Source organism: Aedes albopictus, chromosome 1, assembly GCF_035046485.1.
Source record: "Aedes albopictus strain Foshan chromosome 1, AalbF5, whole genome shotgun sequence".
Classification (NCBI taxonomy): domain Eukaryota; kingdom Metazoa; phylum Arthropoda; class Insecta; order Diptera; family Culicidae; genus Aedes; species Aedes albopictus.
In genome coordinates this window covers 17,760,583-17,776,295 of record NC_085136.1, presented here as the reverse complement: position 1 = coordinate 17,776,295, position 15,713 = coordinate 17,760,583, and positions in this window count along the sequence as shown.

Here is a 15,713-nt window from a genome sequence, read left to right as displayed (position 1 = left end):
TCAAGCTAAGGACAATTTGCGGACCCTTCGCAGAGTGCGGAACGCACAGCCATGGACCGAGTCGAATGGATACGACTCCTACGTACAGCAGAGGACACTCAGGCCTTAGTCTGACCGGTAAGGTTAGTGCCCATCAGTCCTGCAAAATATCTGTCTCAGTGCCTGTTTTTCAGCCGAAAATGAATGACTGCGGCGGTCGTTTTCAGTTCCTCGATGTGAGAACTGACAGAGTCCGAGAGCTCCATTCGTGAGCGACCCAACACGATCAATTTCCAATCATCCACACACTACTCATGCTGAAAGGCCATTCATCTCAAGCGGTGGCTTGTGAGAGTGAGTGCCCTATACGTTAGCACGGGTGAAAACACTCAACTACAGAAAATTGAATGGAAATTTAGCCCTGTCAGCTCTCGCTTTCAGCACGCTGCGTGCGAGTGTGAGTACCTATTTCATTTCGCTCCCGTGTTGCTGATCGGAAAGCAACTTTGACAGGAAAACCAAAACGGAGAAAATGAAAAAAGCAAAATATCGCTATCATAAAGGCCTGTCGAAAAATTGCAACACTGGTGCCCATGCAGCACTACCAGCATACAACTTTTCGCTTACGGTCGATGTTATCATACTGATCCGAGTCAAACTTACGAAAAACAGAGCAATATCCGACTCACCACTTTGCAGCCCTGCCAGACGATATAAGGATGCAAAAAAAGGTTACGAGCAAAGAAAGCTCCCAAAGCTGAGAAGCCAGACCCCTAGTTGGAATGTTAAGAAGAAAAAGGTAAGCCAGTTTTCAAGTGCATATCCCCCATCCAGTTTTAAAGGTCTATGGCACTTCAACAATTGTTGCCCGCATCAAACAGGTCTCCCGATGCAGTCATCAACGCTACTGCCAATCAACAAGTTCTAGTTATACCAAATATATCCAGATAAAACTCGCTTGTGGATAAATATACATCATTTGTCGAACTGAGAGTTCCAGCTGATAATACAAGGGTGTGGTGAATTCTGTCCTGTCTCACCCAACGAAACGAAACAAGAGGGCGTAGGCGTAGTCGGTTTATTAGAACCGGTTTTCTGTGGATGAGAAACGAATGCACGTCACTCGTTGATTTACTAAAATAAAACCTTTCTCTCCTTGTGTGTGAACCAAAACATAAGGTCAAAAAGAATAGCTGCAACAACCCCGAAAACCAGTCTGGGTAGTGGGTCTTCGTACGCTGACCCACTTCAAAATTTGCATGCGTCGGAGAAGTCTTCTCAAATTTCCACTTCTCATAAGCATAAGACATTTCGAGAGAAAACCGAAATCTTTCCGCTCCGCTCGATCAACAAGATTGATTAGCGGGAGATCGCCGCCAAACAACTGAAACGATGGGAAAGTGTGCCACGTGCCGCCTGTTACCCGACTGCTAAACGATCGTATAAACTGTTCCTCCTTGGAAGAGGATCTAGATCCCCCGTACGTGAGTCAAGTCGCGAGTTCTTTGTTCTGATGCGCGTTAATTAGCTTCTTCTGAAGTGTTTGGACACGATCGCAGCAGTGAACGCACCAGGTGCAATCACATCCACGTCACAGCACCACTGATCAAGGTAGGCTGTGACTAAATAGAATGAATTAATAAAGCGGTCAAAATCCCCAGAATCCGCCCGGCTACTGAGATGATTTTTTTTTATCACAGGTGATGACAGCTATCCGTCAGTTGGATGAGCCACATCAAACACACACACGTTCGTTAGGGTTTTCTTCTGAACAGAAATGAAATAATCAAATCATTATGATAATGTTTGGGTTAATTTGCTTTCAATGATATCTCTCAGTGCGGCCGGTACCGGTTCGACAGGGATTCTCAACTTACAAAGTGACGAAAATTTCCTTTACGAAAAGTTCCTGGACCAACCGGGAATCGAACGCATCACAATCATTCCACCTGCTTAATGCGAGCAACTGAACTGAGCAGTAGCACTACTAATTGCGAAAAGAAATCTACGCACTTCGGTGAGAATCGAACCCACGACTCCAAATTTGCTAGACAAGTGCTTCTATTCCTCCAAACCACGGAGCGACTTGAACGTCTCCATTGCCTGAAGACGTCGATTCCTCGATAGACTCATAGACTTCATTCTTGGAGTTCTTCCTTGGATTTAACTAAGGTTTTTTTTCTGGTTGTTTGTCGGATTTTTTTTATCTGGATTTCTGCAAGATTCCATCCCAGAGGCTTTTCTGGATTTGCTATCAGAGTTTCTTCCCCGATTTCCTGCAAAGTTTTTTGCTGGTTTCTGTAGTGTCCGGATGAATGGACTGACACACCTGGAACAGCGTATTTCTCCGATTCTGTCCTGCGTACAGCAATGCCAAGAGTTGCACAATTCTCTCGTTCAATTCACTTTACAAGACTGAAGCATCTTTCCATAGGGTACTGCATGAAATTATCTTCTTCTCTTTCACTCTTACAGAAATTTTGTAAACAACAAGGCCAAGAAACGTCAAAATCCCATACAAAATCAAAACAGTGCGGTGCCCTATTGTCACCGTTTGCTTTGTTTTGCTGGAAGTGCTTTACGGCTGCCAATGCTATATGCCCTGTTTCTCACTTTCTCAGTATCCCTCTCAATCCCTACAATTTCCTTCCGGAGATCCTTCCAAAATGTATCAAAAGTTCTTTCAGAAAATTTTCTTAGTGACTTCTTGCAAGGGCTTTCCAACAGTTACTCTCGGGACTTTTGTCAGGTTTCTGCAGTGATTCTACCAGGGATTCCTACCAGAGATTATTATAGAATTCCTCTCGGAGTTCCTCTCGGGATTTCTCTTGAAGGTCTTCAGAATTCCTCCTAGAAATTCCCTAATATTTTCTGTCGGAATTACTTCCTGAGCTGAAACGAAAAACTAATTGTCACATCCAAATAAAAGGTATTAGGTTTTGTGATGGTTCTAAAACCTCTACAAGGCTAATTGGCCATCAAAATGATTCTTGGGTGTTGTTCTTCTGACTTTAGCTAGATTGAGGAAGTACGCTCCGAGCATATGTTCACCTGCTGCGGTATCCAACGACGCTAACGTAATGGTTGGTTCGACGAGGACTGCCTAGCCAACGAGTGACGAACGAAAACAGGGAGCGATGCAGGGTGGTAAAAGCAGAAGAGAAACAAATTCACCGCAGCAAGAAGAGAGCATGATTGATGAAGCGCAAGAGATCATGGATAGAAACGATATGCGGAAGTTTTATGCAACTGTCGATGGCCCACAGCGCAAGACTGCGCCGGTGCTCGCCATGTGTAATGACCTGGAATGAAATCTGCTGATAGACAAAACAATGGTGGCAGCCAGATGGAAGAAGCAATTCGAAGATTTGTTGAATGGTAACAAAGAAGGAGCACCCAGGAACAGGATTAACATAGTGGATGAGGGTCAAGCGGTGGAACTACTGGATGAGCTTAAGAAGGCCCTTGAGAAGCTGAAAACAGCAAGGCTGCTGGAAAGGGTGAACTCTCGGTCGAGCTTCTTAAACACGGAAGCGAGCAGCTACATCAATCAATCCACCAGATTGTTGTTCCGATGGTGATTCTTTCAGGGCTTGTTCCAATAAATGATTCAAGAATTCCTCCCACAAGTCCTTCAGAAACTTTTAGAGATACTTCTGCGAGGGTGCAGTAACAAATTCCTCCAGGAATTATCCCATAGTTTTCTTCAAAGATTCCAATATGGCTTCCTTTAGAGATTGCTTCAAGATGCCTCTAGGGATTTCACCAGACATTACTCCGGGAATTTTCCTAGGATATCTTTGGAGCTTCCTCCAGTGGTTGTTCCAGTGCTTTATTTCGAGGATTCCTGCAGGTATTTCTGCAGGCATTCTTTCAAAGATTTCTTCAAGGAATTCTTCATATATTCCTTCAAAAATTCTGCTAGAGTTTGCTCCAATAATTTCATCTGGAATTATTCGAAGTATTTCTGCAGAAATTTCTCTCAAGATCCTTTAAGCAAATTTTACCAGATATTATATAAAGTGAATCAAAGGATTTCCTCTTCAAGGATTTCCTAAGGAATTCCTCATGGAGTTTCTTCAGGAATCTCTCTAAGAAATCCTCCAGGGATTCACTCGGGAATTCCTTTTGTGATTGTTTCAGAAATAACTCCATGTTTTATATTAAAAATTTCCCCAACGATTCCTTTAGGAGCTTTTCTTAGGAATCCTTCAGGAATTCCTTCTAAAACTCCAGGAATTAAAACAGGACATCCTCCAGAAATTCCACTTGGGATTGCTTCCATGATTCCTTCTGCGGTTTCTTCAGGAACTACTACGAGGATTCCCCCATGAACTCTTCCTAGGATTCTTTCAGGACTTCTCCAAGAGTTCTTTCTGCGATTTCTTCAGTACTTTCTGGGATTTTTTCAGAAACTCCGCCTGGGATTCCTTAGGAAATTCCACCTGGGATTTTTTTCAGAATTCTTCCTGGAATTCCTCCAGAGATTTCTCTGGGAACTCCTGCAGGGATTCCTTCTGGAATTTCTCTAGAAATTATTCTAGGAACTCCTCTGGAGATTCCTTCAGGAATTCCTATGGAGATTCCTGTAGAGATTCCTTTAGAGATTCCTCTAGAGATTCGTCTAGATATTCCTCCAGGGATTGCTCCAGAATTCCTCAATAGATGAATTCCTCCAGGAATTCTTCTAGGAATTTCTCCAAGGACTCCCCCAGAAATTACTCCAGGAATTACGCAAGGAATTTCTCCAGAAATCACCCAAGGAATTTCTACATGAATTCATCCATGTATTGATTCAGGAATTCCCTCATTTCCACAATGAATTTCCCCAGGATTTGCACCAGGAATTTTTCCAGGAATTTCTCCAGGAATTTATCAAGGAATTTCTCCTCTAGGAATGAAATTCCTCCCGGCATTCCTCCAAGAAATTCCCCGAGCATTCTTTTGGGTATACCTCTAGACATACCATCAGGAATTTCCCCAGGAATTCCCCAAGAGATGCCCACAGGAATACCTATAGAGATTCCTCTAGAGATTCCTCCTGGAATTCCTCCAGGGACTCCTCCAGGAGTTGCTCCTGAGATTCCTTCAGGAATTCTTCAAGAGATATCTCTAAGGATTCCTCCAGGCATTCCTCTATAATTTTATCCAGGAATTTCTCCAAGGACTCCCCCAGGAATTCCTATAGGAATTACAGCAGGAATTTCCCCAGGAATTCATCCAGGAATTGATTCAGGAATTCCTCCAGGAAGTACTTCAGAAATTATTACAACAATTCCTCCGGCAATCCTTCAGGGACTCCTTCAAAAATTCTTCCACGAATTTCTCGAGGAATTTTTACAGGGATTCCTCCAGGAATTTATCAAGGAATTTCCTCCCTAGGAATGAAATTCCTCTAGGCATTCTTTCAGGTATTCCTTCAGACATACCACCAGGAATTCCTTCAGATATACCACCAGGAATTCCTCTAGGAATTCCTCCATGAATTCCCCAGGGAGTTCCTCCAGAAGTTCCTTCAAGAATCCCTCCAGGTATTCATTCAGAGATTCTTCCAGAAATTCTTCCAGGAATTGCTTCAGGGATTCAGATATTCTCCCAGGGCTTCCTCTAGGAATTCCACCGAGGATTCCTCCAGGAATTCCTCTAAGATTTTTCCCAGGGATTCCTCCGGGAATTTATCTAGGAATTTTTCTAGGGATTCCCCCAGTGATTTATCCTAGGATTCCTCCAGGGACTCCTGTAGAGATTCCTCCCGGCATTCTTTCAGGCATTCCTCCAGGCTTTCCCGCAGGAATTCTATGAATTCCCCAGGGAATTCCTCCAGGATTTTTTACAGGGATTCCTCCAGGAATTTATCAAGGAATTTCTTCCATAGGAATGAAAGCCCTGCAGGCATTCCTCCAAGAATTTCTCCATGAATTCTTTCAGGTATTCCTTCTGACATCTGCACCAGTAATTCCCCCAGGAATTCCTCCAGGTATTCCTCAAGAAACTCCTCCAGGAATTCCTTCAAGAATTTTTCAGGAATTCCTCCATGAATTCCCTAGGGAGTTTCTCCAGGAGTTCCTTCAAGAATCTCTTCAGGGATTCATTCAAAGATTCTTCCAGAGATTCTCCAATTCTGGAATTGCTTCAGGGATTCAGAGATTCCTTCAGGGCTTCCTCTAGGATCCCTCCGGGAATTTATCTAAGAATTTTTCTGGGGATTCTCCCAGGGATTTTTCCTAGGATACCTCCAGAGACTCCTCTAGAGATCCAGGCTTTCCTCCAGGAATTCCTCCATGAATTCCCCAGGGAAATTCTGCAGGTATCCGAAGATTCTTCCAGATATTCTTCCAGGAATTGTTTCAAGAATTCAGAGATTCCTCCAGGGCTTCCTCTAGGAATTCCTTCGAGAATTCCTCCAGGAATTCCTCCAAGATTTTTCCCAGGGATCTCTCCGGGAATTTTTCTATGGCTTCCTCCAGGAATTTCTCTAGAGATTCCTCCAGACTTTCCTCCAGGAATTCCCGAGGGAATTCTTCCAGGAGCTCCCTCAGGAATTCCTATAGAGATTCATCAAGAGATTCTTCCAGGAATTGCTTCAGGGCTTCCTCTAGGAATTCCTCCAAGGATTCCTCCAGGAATACCTCCTTGATTTTTCTCAGGGTTCCTCCGGGAATTTATCTAGGAATTTTTCTTGGGATTCTCCGAGGGACTTTTCTAGGGATTCCTCCAGGCTTTTCTCCAGGAATTCCTACAGAAATTGCGATTCCTTCAGAAATTTCTCCAGGCATTCCTCGAAGAACTCTATTTGGGATTTCTCTAGGAATTCCTTCAAGGTTTCCTCCTGGAATTTCTCCTATAATTGCTCCAGGAATTTGTCCAGATGTTCCTCCAGGAATTCCTCTAGAATTTCTTCCAGAAATTGTTTCAGGGATTTCTCCAGAATATCCTCCAGCGATTTCTTTAAGAAATCTTCCAGGGGTTCCTTCCGTAATTCCTCTACGGTTTCCTCCAGGAATTTCTTCTGAAACATATCAAGGGATTCCCCCAGGAATTCCTTCTAAGATTCTCCCAGAAATTCCACCAACGATTCCTACAGGGTGTCGTCAGAAACTTCTCTAGTAATTCCTCCTGGAGATTTCTTTAGGAATTTCACCAGGAAATCCTCCAGAGATTCCTCCTAGAATTCATTTTTCCAAGGATTCCTCCAGAAATTTCTCCAGGGATTCCTCCAAGAATGCCTCTAGGAATTTCTCCGGTGATTCCTCCAGGGAAATCCTCCAGGGATTCATCCAAAGATTCTTCCGGATATTCTTCCAGGAATTGCTACAAGGATTCAGAGATTCCTCCAGGGCTTCCTCTAGGAATTCCTTCGAGAATTCCTCCAGCAATTCCTCCAAGATTTTTCCCAGGGATCCCTCCGGGGACTTCTTTATAGAGATTTTCCAGGAGTTTCTCCGGGGATTTATCTAGGGATTTTTCCTAGAATTCCTCCAGGGACTTCTCTAGAGATTCCTCCAGGGATTCCTCCAGACTTTCCTCCAGGAATTCCCCAGGGAATTCCTCCAGCAGTTCTTTCAAAAATTCCTCCAGGGATTCATCCAGAGATTCTTCCAGGAATTGCTTCAGGGATTCAGAGATTCCTTCAGGGCTTCCTCTTGGAATTCCTCCAAGGATTCCTACAGGAATTCCTCCATGATTTTTATCAGGGATCCTCCGGGATTTTTTCTAGGAATTTTTCTAGGGAGTCTCCCAGGGACTTCTCTAGAGATTCTTCCAGGGATTCCTCCAGGCTTTTCTCCAGGAATTCCTACAGAAATTCTTCCTGCGATTCCTTCAGAAATTTCTCCAGGCATTTCACGAAGAATTCCATCTGAGATTTCTCTAGGAATTCCTCCAGTGTTTTCTCCTGGAATTTCTCCTATAATTACTTGAGGAATTTGTCCAGATGTTCCTCCAGGAATTCCTCTAGGATTTCTTCCAGAAATTGTTTCAGGGATTTCCCCAGAATATCCTCCAGCGATTTCTTTAAGAAATCTTCCAGTGGTTCCATCCGATATTCCTCTACGGTTTCCTCCAGGAAACCATCAAGAGATTTCTTCTGAAACATATCAAGGGATTCCCCTAGGAATTCTTTATAAGATTCTCCCAGAAATTCCACCAACGATTCCTCCCGGAATTCCACCAGAAACTTCTCTTGTGTTTCCTCCTGGAATTTCCCAAGGGATTTCTTCAGGAATTTCACCAGGAACTCCTCCAGAGATTCCTCCTAGATTTCATCTGGTAAATTTTCCAAGGATTCCTCCAGAAATTCCTCCAGGGATTCCTCCAAGAATGCCTCTAAGGATTTCTCCAAGAATTGCCCTGGTGATTCCTCCAGGGATTTCTCCAGGGTGTCCCCCAAGAATTCCTCCATAGAAGACCTGGAGAATTTGTTCAGAAGTTCCTCAAGGGATTTCTCCAGAGGTTCCTCCGTGATTTGCTTCTGGGATTCCCCCAGGATATCCTCCAGGTATATCTACAGAAATTCCTCCAGGGTTATCTTCGAAAACTTCTCTAGAAATTGCTCCAGGAATTTCTTAAGAGATGTTTTCAGAAATTTCTCCAAGGGTTCCTCCAAGAATTCTTTCAGAGATTCTTCCACAAATTCTTGCAGGAATTGTTGCAGAAATTTCTTCCAGATGAACTTTCAGAAATTCCTCCAGGGCGGCCTCTAGGAATTCTTACAGGGTTTCCTCCATGGATTTCTCCTGGAATATCTCAAGGGATTTCTTCAGTAATTTCACCAGGAACTCCTCCAAAGATTACTTCTAGATATCATCTAGTTTTTTTTTTCAGGGTTTCCTCCAGATATTCCAAGGATTCCACCAAGAATTTGTCCAGACGTTCCTCAAGGGATTCCTCAAGGATTTTCTCCAGAGGTTCCTCCATGATTTGCTTCAGAGATTCCTCTAGGATATCTTCCAGGGATTTCTCTAGAAATTCATCCAGGCATTTCTCAAGAGATGTCTTCAGAAATTTCTCCAAGGATTCCTCCAGGAAATCTTTCAGAGATTCCTGCAGGAATTCTTGCAGGGATTGACCCAGGAATGTTTCTAGGGATTCCTCCAGAAATATTTTTTAAAATTCCTCCAGGGATTCCTCAAGGAATTCTGACAGGGTTTCCTCCATGAATCCCTCCAGGGATTGCTCCAGAAATTTCTCTAGTAATTCATTCAGAAATTTGTAACGAATAAAATATTGCAACCTTGTAAATGCAGAACGCCGCACGTTGGGCGCTAATGTAACGAAAACATTTTACATTGGAACCTTATAAATGTACATTTTATTTTCCGTATCGGGCCCCACGTCTGGGAACTTGGATACGAAAACAAAATGGAACATTACAAATGCACAAACATGCAACACACAACATTAATTGTGCCCAGTTATCTAAATAGATAACGAAGTCCAATTCCAGGATGACGAGGTTTCATTATTGTTCTTGGTCTATCAGTCAATCCTGTGATCGTTTTTCTTCTAGCGGATTGCCTTTTGTTTGCAGCGTTACTTAGAGCGTTACTACATAGCTTGTGTTTGGTCTAGGAATTTCTAATCCTAAGGAGGCATCCCGATTTGGACAAAAACACAAGACCGTCTACAATTTGATGTCCGTGTTAGGGGACGGCTTGCGTGTTTTGTACTAGATCGCTCCTGAAATGTTTGAAGCGCTACAAACGTACATTAAATTTAGGGACAGTTTCACAAGCCGGAGTATAGCATACGATACAAAAAATACGACTAAATGCAAACGTAACAAATTCCTTCCAGGATCTTTGCCAGAGGAGCATCCAAGAATTTCTCCAGAATTACATGAAGATTTTTCTTAATTACCTAAAGAATTTCTAAAGGAATTACTCCTGTGATTTGTACTAGAATTATTGAAATGATGCCTACAGGAGCCTGGAAATTGTGCAAGAAGTCATCCAGGAACTCTTTCCCAAGTATCTCCAAGAAATCTTTTAGGAGTTCATCCGCGGATTTGTTCAGGAATCCATACATGAATTTCTTCAAGAATACATATCCCCTGCAACTCCTGCAAAGAAATTCCCTCAGAAACTCATCCTGTGATTCTTTCAGAAATATATCCGGAAGTTCTTTTTTCTCCAAGAAATCCTTCAAGAAATAACCCATTGATTTTTTTCAAAAATTCCTCCGGAGATTTTCCAGGGATGTTTTGAAGGTGTTGCTTCAGAAAGTCCTTCAGGGATTATTCCGAAAAAAATTGTAAAGAGACTGTTTCGGAAATTCCCATGGGAATGCCTCAAGGGTTTTCTCCAACGATTGTTTTAGGATTTTAAAAAATGTCATAAAACGAGCTCACCAAATCAGTTGCATCCATCTTTGGTTGCATTCATTGTTGATACTGACTGCATTGCTTAGAAGATTGGGAACCACTGTAGGCCAATTTATTGAGTGTCGTTTATGCGAGTTATAAATATCTCCACTATCTTTTCCATCGACGGGTAGGTGATCCCTTCAGCAGTCTTGTCAGGTGTGATAGATCCGGGAAAACAGTATGCTTTCATATTAAAATATTCTGGGAAATCACACTTAGTGGTCTGCATTAGACGTGTGCGCCGAAGCAGTTTTCATCGGCGACGGCGTGTATAGTAATTTGAGGCAGCGGCGGCGGCGGCGTAATCGGCGTGACCAAATTTTTTATTATATTTTTCAATGAAGTGCAATTTCTAGTCATTGAAAAACGTCAATACAGAATTATTTGTTTCTTGTACCTAAATTACAATTTTCATCTATTTTTTTGTGAAAGGTTTAAACGTATGTAAAATCAGTGATTCTAATAAAATTTATTAACTATAAATTTTAGAGATGATCCTTGAGGACGTTTACCAGGAAATTTATGAAGTATTCCTCTAGATAGAAATTCACAACGTCGCACGTCTCGTCTAAGGATATTGTTTTCTAAGACTCAATTTAGACCAGTGTTGTCATGTTAAAATACGAAATTTTTGTTGGAGTTCTGTTAAGGTTCTTTTCAGGAATTACTCCAAGGATTCTTTCAGGTGGTTCTTCAGAAATTTCTCCAGAAAATTCTCAACAGATTCTTCTGGAAGTTCCTCCAGGAAGCTTCCAAGAAGATCCTCAGATATTCATCCACAAGTGGGGTTGTAGACTTCTCTAGAGATTTTTAAAAACTTTCCTTCAGGTATTCTTTCAGATGTACCATTAGAAATCACTTCAGGATTTATTTATCAACGTTTCTCCAGGAATATCTCAAGAAATTTCTCTTGGAATGACTGCACAGCATTTTACAGATTTCCGCGCATTGCTTCAGAGATTCCTTGAAAAATAAAATCACATTTATATATTATTTTTTCTTAACGATTTGTTTAAGAATAGGCTTAGTGTACCAGTTATGGCTATAATACCTCAAATTCGCCATAGTTGATTTTCACCATTTAACGATAAAAATCAACAATAAAAAAATGTGAACAAAAGATCACACTCACAAAGGATGATTGCAATCAGTTTGCTAAAATTAATTTAGAAATAAATCATTTTCCTTATAATTTTGACTTCCTTGCACTCTATTTAACCATAGTGTACCAGTTGTGGTCAATTCATAACTAGTACAGGGTTACTATCATTGGCACACGTCATAATAAATACTTAAAGTAGTTTTGGCTCCTTTTCTTTATTTTTCCTATAAAGTATAGAAACTAAACAATCATTTGCCATATCGACGACATTCATCGATCTTCTTCTTATTTTTGTATGAATAGTTTTCCTTAGGTTGTGCGATAACTGATACAGGCACCCTACTTCACAAGTTCCTCTAGGGAAATTGTGTCAGGGAATTTCATCCACTAATATCATACAGACATTGCGCAAGAAATTCTTTCAAGAATCCAGAAGTATGTCAAAAATTCATTAGGAGATTTATTCAAGTAATCTTCTAGTATCTTTGTCTGCAACATCTGCACGAATTTCTGAAGATTTTTTTTTTCAACGACTCTTTCAAAACTTCTTCATGATTTCTGAAATTTCTCAAGGATGTCCTTCAGAAATGCCTTCAAGGATTTTCTCAGAAACTTCTCCAGGATTTTTTCTTTGAACTTTTCCAAAAATGTGTCATAAAATTCTACTAAAAATCCTCCAATGCCATTCCCTCTGTTGGGGAAATTAAGCCACTGCATCCAATTAACTGATTTTTTGTGACAAACTCCAGGAACTCATCCAATGATTGTTTCTGAAATAATATCAATAAAATTAAATCTCTTCAGGAAATTTTTAAACATTTCATTAAAAATTTCTTCAGGTAACCTTCGAAGAATAGCTCCAACATGGTATATGTTATTTCATAAAATACTTCTGTAAATATCTGTGGAGGAATATCTCAAAGGAACCTAAAGAACCGCTGAAAATTCTCTGAAAGTTCAGAAAATAAAAAAAAAACATGGAAAAATGTTTGAGGTAATTTCTTACTAACAATGACATGACATACTCTAAAGGAGTTGTTCGGATCAGGAAGAAACAAAACCGTTTCTGTAAATCTACCTTGTCAGGGAGATCAAAACTGTAAATATGTATAAACAAATTGAACATTAAATTGATAAATTAAACATAACAGTTTCTTCAAATAACTTACATTTTAGTTTGTTTACTTTCTCTTGACTTTCCTCTTCCGTCTCTTCCAAGGTAACTGAGCTCCTACCAAATCATGATTAGTTATCACCAGTTACAAATTCCATTCGATAGTCGTCAATAAAGTTTCTACTTACAGTCTTATTCCGCGAGAGTGGCTATAGTCCCGTCTACGAGTCCGAGTCAATCTGACGAAAATCTCAAATTTATCTAATTTATTTTCACAGTGTTTTATGAGTTACCTGTCCAGTCCAACTGTTAAGTTTGTCTCCTCTACCGTTATCTTCCGTACGTCTGTACTAATACCGGACACCTTCACTGTATGCCTATTCAACCTAATTAATACATGTATTATGTTGGTGTCGTTCAATGTTATGCATGTCTAAACTTACTTGCTCGTGGTGGTCGTGAACTTCAATTAACCGGCAATTTATTTCCCACTCACTTCTTCCCTGAATAGTAACAAACTATTTTAAATTTCTTTACGGAATTCAACTCAATTCAATTTTCTCCACTATATTCTTCTCGATCTCAACTAGCAGTCTCCTATCCTTCCTTTGTTTTTGTTTTCCTTTCAAACTAACCTTTGACGGCTTTCCGTCTCTCTTCGTTCTGTCATCTTCTCTGTCATTACTCACCTGTCATTTTGACACCTATCAACAGACACTTACACTTCCTCATCGGCCAAACGCCTACCGCGAGGCGTTAGGGTTTCGGCAGTGCTGCCAGAACAGGAGTCTTAAGTGATATTTTAGAAGGAATTTCTTAGTATGATTTAGATAAAGCCCACGGAAGAATTTCTATGAAAAAACACCTTGGAGGAATTTATGAATAAATTGTCTTTTCAATTCCTGAAGAAATCCCAGGAGTTATTAATGAACGATTCCCTGTAAAATTATGTGAAAGTATCCCCAGGGAAATAGTTCTAGAAAGAATTACTGATAACTCTACCTTAGAAACCCTTGATTGAATCCCTACAATTCCTGCAATATTTAGAAAAAATCCTACCAAAATTCATGGAGGATGTTCTGAAATAATTCCAGGAGGAATTCATGAACATATTTTTGAAGGAATCCCTGAAAGAATGTCTGGAGAAATGCTTTAACTTCAAAAGCTCCTAGAAATATCCAAAGGAATATAGGGTGACCAAGGGTGTTATCGACAGGATGGTTCTCTTCGTCATGAGAGGTTTTTTGTCGGCCAAAATGCTTGAAACTTGGTCTAATAATTCAGCTTGATTGGGAATGATTTGAGGCCAATTTTGAGTTTGAGTTGAGGTTTAAAAAAAAACTCTATGATGAAGAGAACAAAACGGCCGACAATAGGTGAGTTCCCCTATGTTAAACTTTCTAGGAATTGTTACTGAAGATGTTTTAAGAAGTAGCCACCTAGCCATCAGTGAAAAGTGATAGCTTGGGTTCGTCGGACCGCGCGTCGTGTGTGTGGGTTTTTTTTCTAGTTTCTAGCTCCCTCGCATACGGCATTCAGGATGGTGGTGCTACAAAGAAGTAGCCACCAAGGTTTTTATATATTGTAAGGTTGAGCATGACGTTTAGTTTGTGGAGGGAAGCAGAGGAAGCGAAATTTCAAAGGAATTTGAGGAGGCGGGGGATTTGTTTTCAGAATTTCTCACGGTGTAAAAGTAATGGCCGCTCAGCCAGTTTTGACATCTAAGACTACCTTAGAATATGTAAATACCTTGGTAGCCACCTAGCCATCAGTGAAAAGTGATAGCTTGGGTTCGTCGGACCGTGCGTCGTCGTGTGGTGGGCTTTTTTTATCTGGTGAGTTTGTTCCTTGTTGCTTCTTTGTTATTTTTTTTCTGTATGTGGACTCTATTTTCATTATATTACTTATTCATTATGTGTGTATGTATCTTTTAAACATTTTGATCAAATTTGTATAGTTCGTCACCATGAGTGTCAACTATTTTTTTTTGTCAAAGTCGAAAGTTACATCTTGAAAATTATCTCTTCCACTTTGTCTATCATGTATCTGTTTGTGTATGTTTCTCATACTCATCTTTCGTGTATTTACACTACAAGCATTGCAAAGTTCAAGTGTCGGCGCAAATTCTCGCGATTCACATTTTTTTAAAATTTTTCTATATTATTGTACAGTCCGCCACTGAAAGGTGCCGGCCACAGTATTCTGTTTTTCAATATGTTTCAGTATTGTTTTCCCTAATAAGTACGTTTCGTCACAATTGGTGTCGGCATAATTTTGTCTCAATATTTCGTGTCCATAGTATCCAAAGCAAGTAACATTTTAAATTGGTTCACCAGTCCTCTTAATTGCGAGGTGACGCAAGATATCGTTCGTTCCATAAGGCGTTCTCTAAATTCCTATTAAGAATTTTCAAGGTTTCACCATTCCTCCAAACTGTGAGGTGGCACAATGCTGTGAATATATGTTTTGTGTATGCTCATGGTTACATAGATTGCAACGCTTACCAAAGTGAATCCTGATTTATGTAACTACCAATCCCTCCCAACTAACAAAAACTCCTTCCCGTGACAACTGTGGAGGGCACAGTAGTATATACAACCTCTAGTAGCAACGGTTGTCCAACTAACATTCCTTCCCTTCCCCGGTTGATCGTAAGGACGTGGCCGGCGCCGTTATTGACCTATTAAAATTCGAGTTCTCGGAACGTGCACATTGAAGAAGGTGTGCGAATCCCAAGCCCCATCTATTGGTTCTCTGTGCAATTCCGCTAGCTCTAGTCAATCACGGAGCTCATGCTCATGCTCATGCATTGTTACCGAAGATGTTTTCAAATTTCTTAAAGAATCCGAGTACAACATTTTAATGGTTTCTCTGGAAGAATTTCAAGAAGAAATTCTGGTAAAATACATGGAGGAATATCCGGAGGAACTCATGAAGGAATCTCTATATGATTTTGATCACAAACAATATCTACTGAAATCACTAAACAAAATTATGGAATGGACTTCTGGAGAATTTCCTGGAGACACTCCATGGAGAAATTTTTAGATGAAGGACCTTTTTTACGTGACCTATTTAATGAAATTTATAATAAATCCTCCATAGAAATTCTTTGAAAAATTTATGGAGCAACTTAAGGAATCTCTAAAAATATG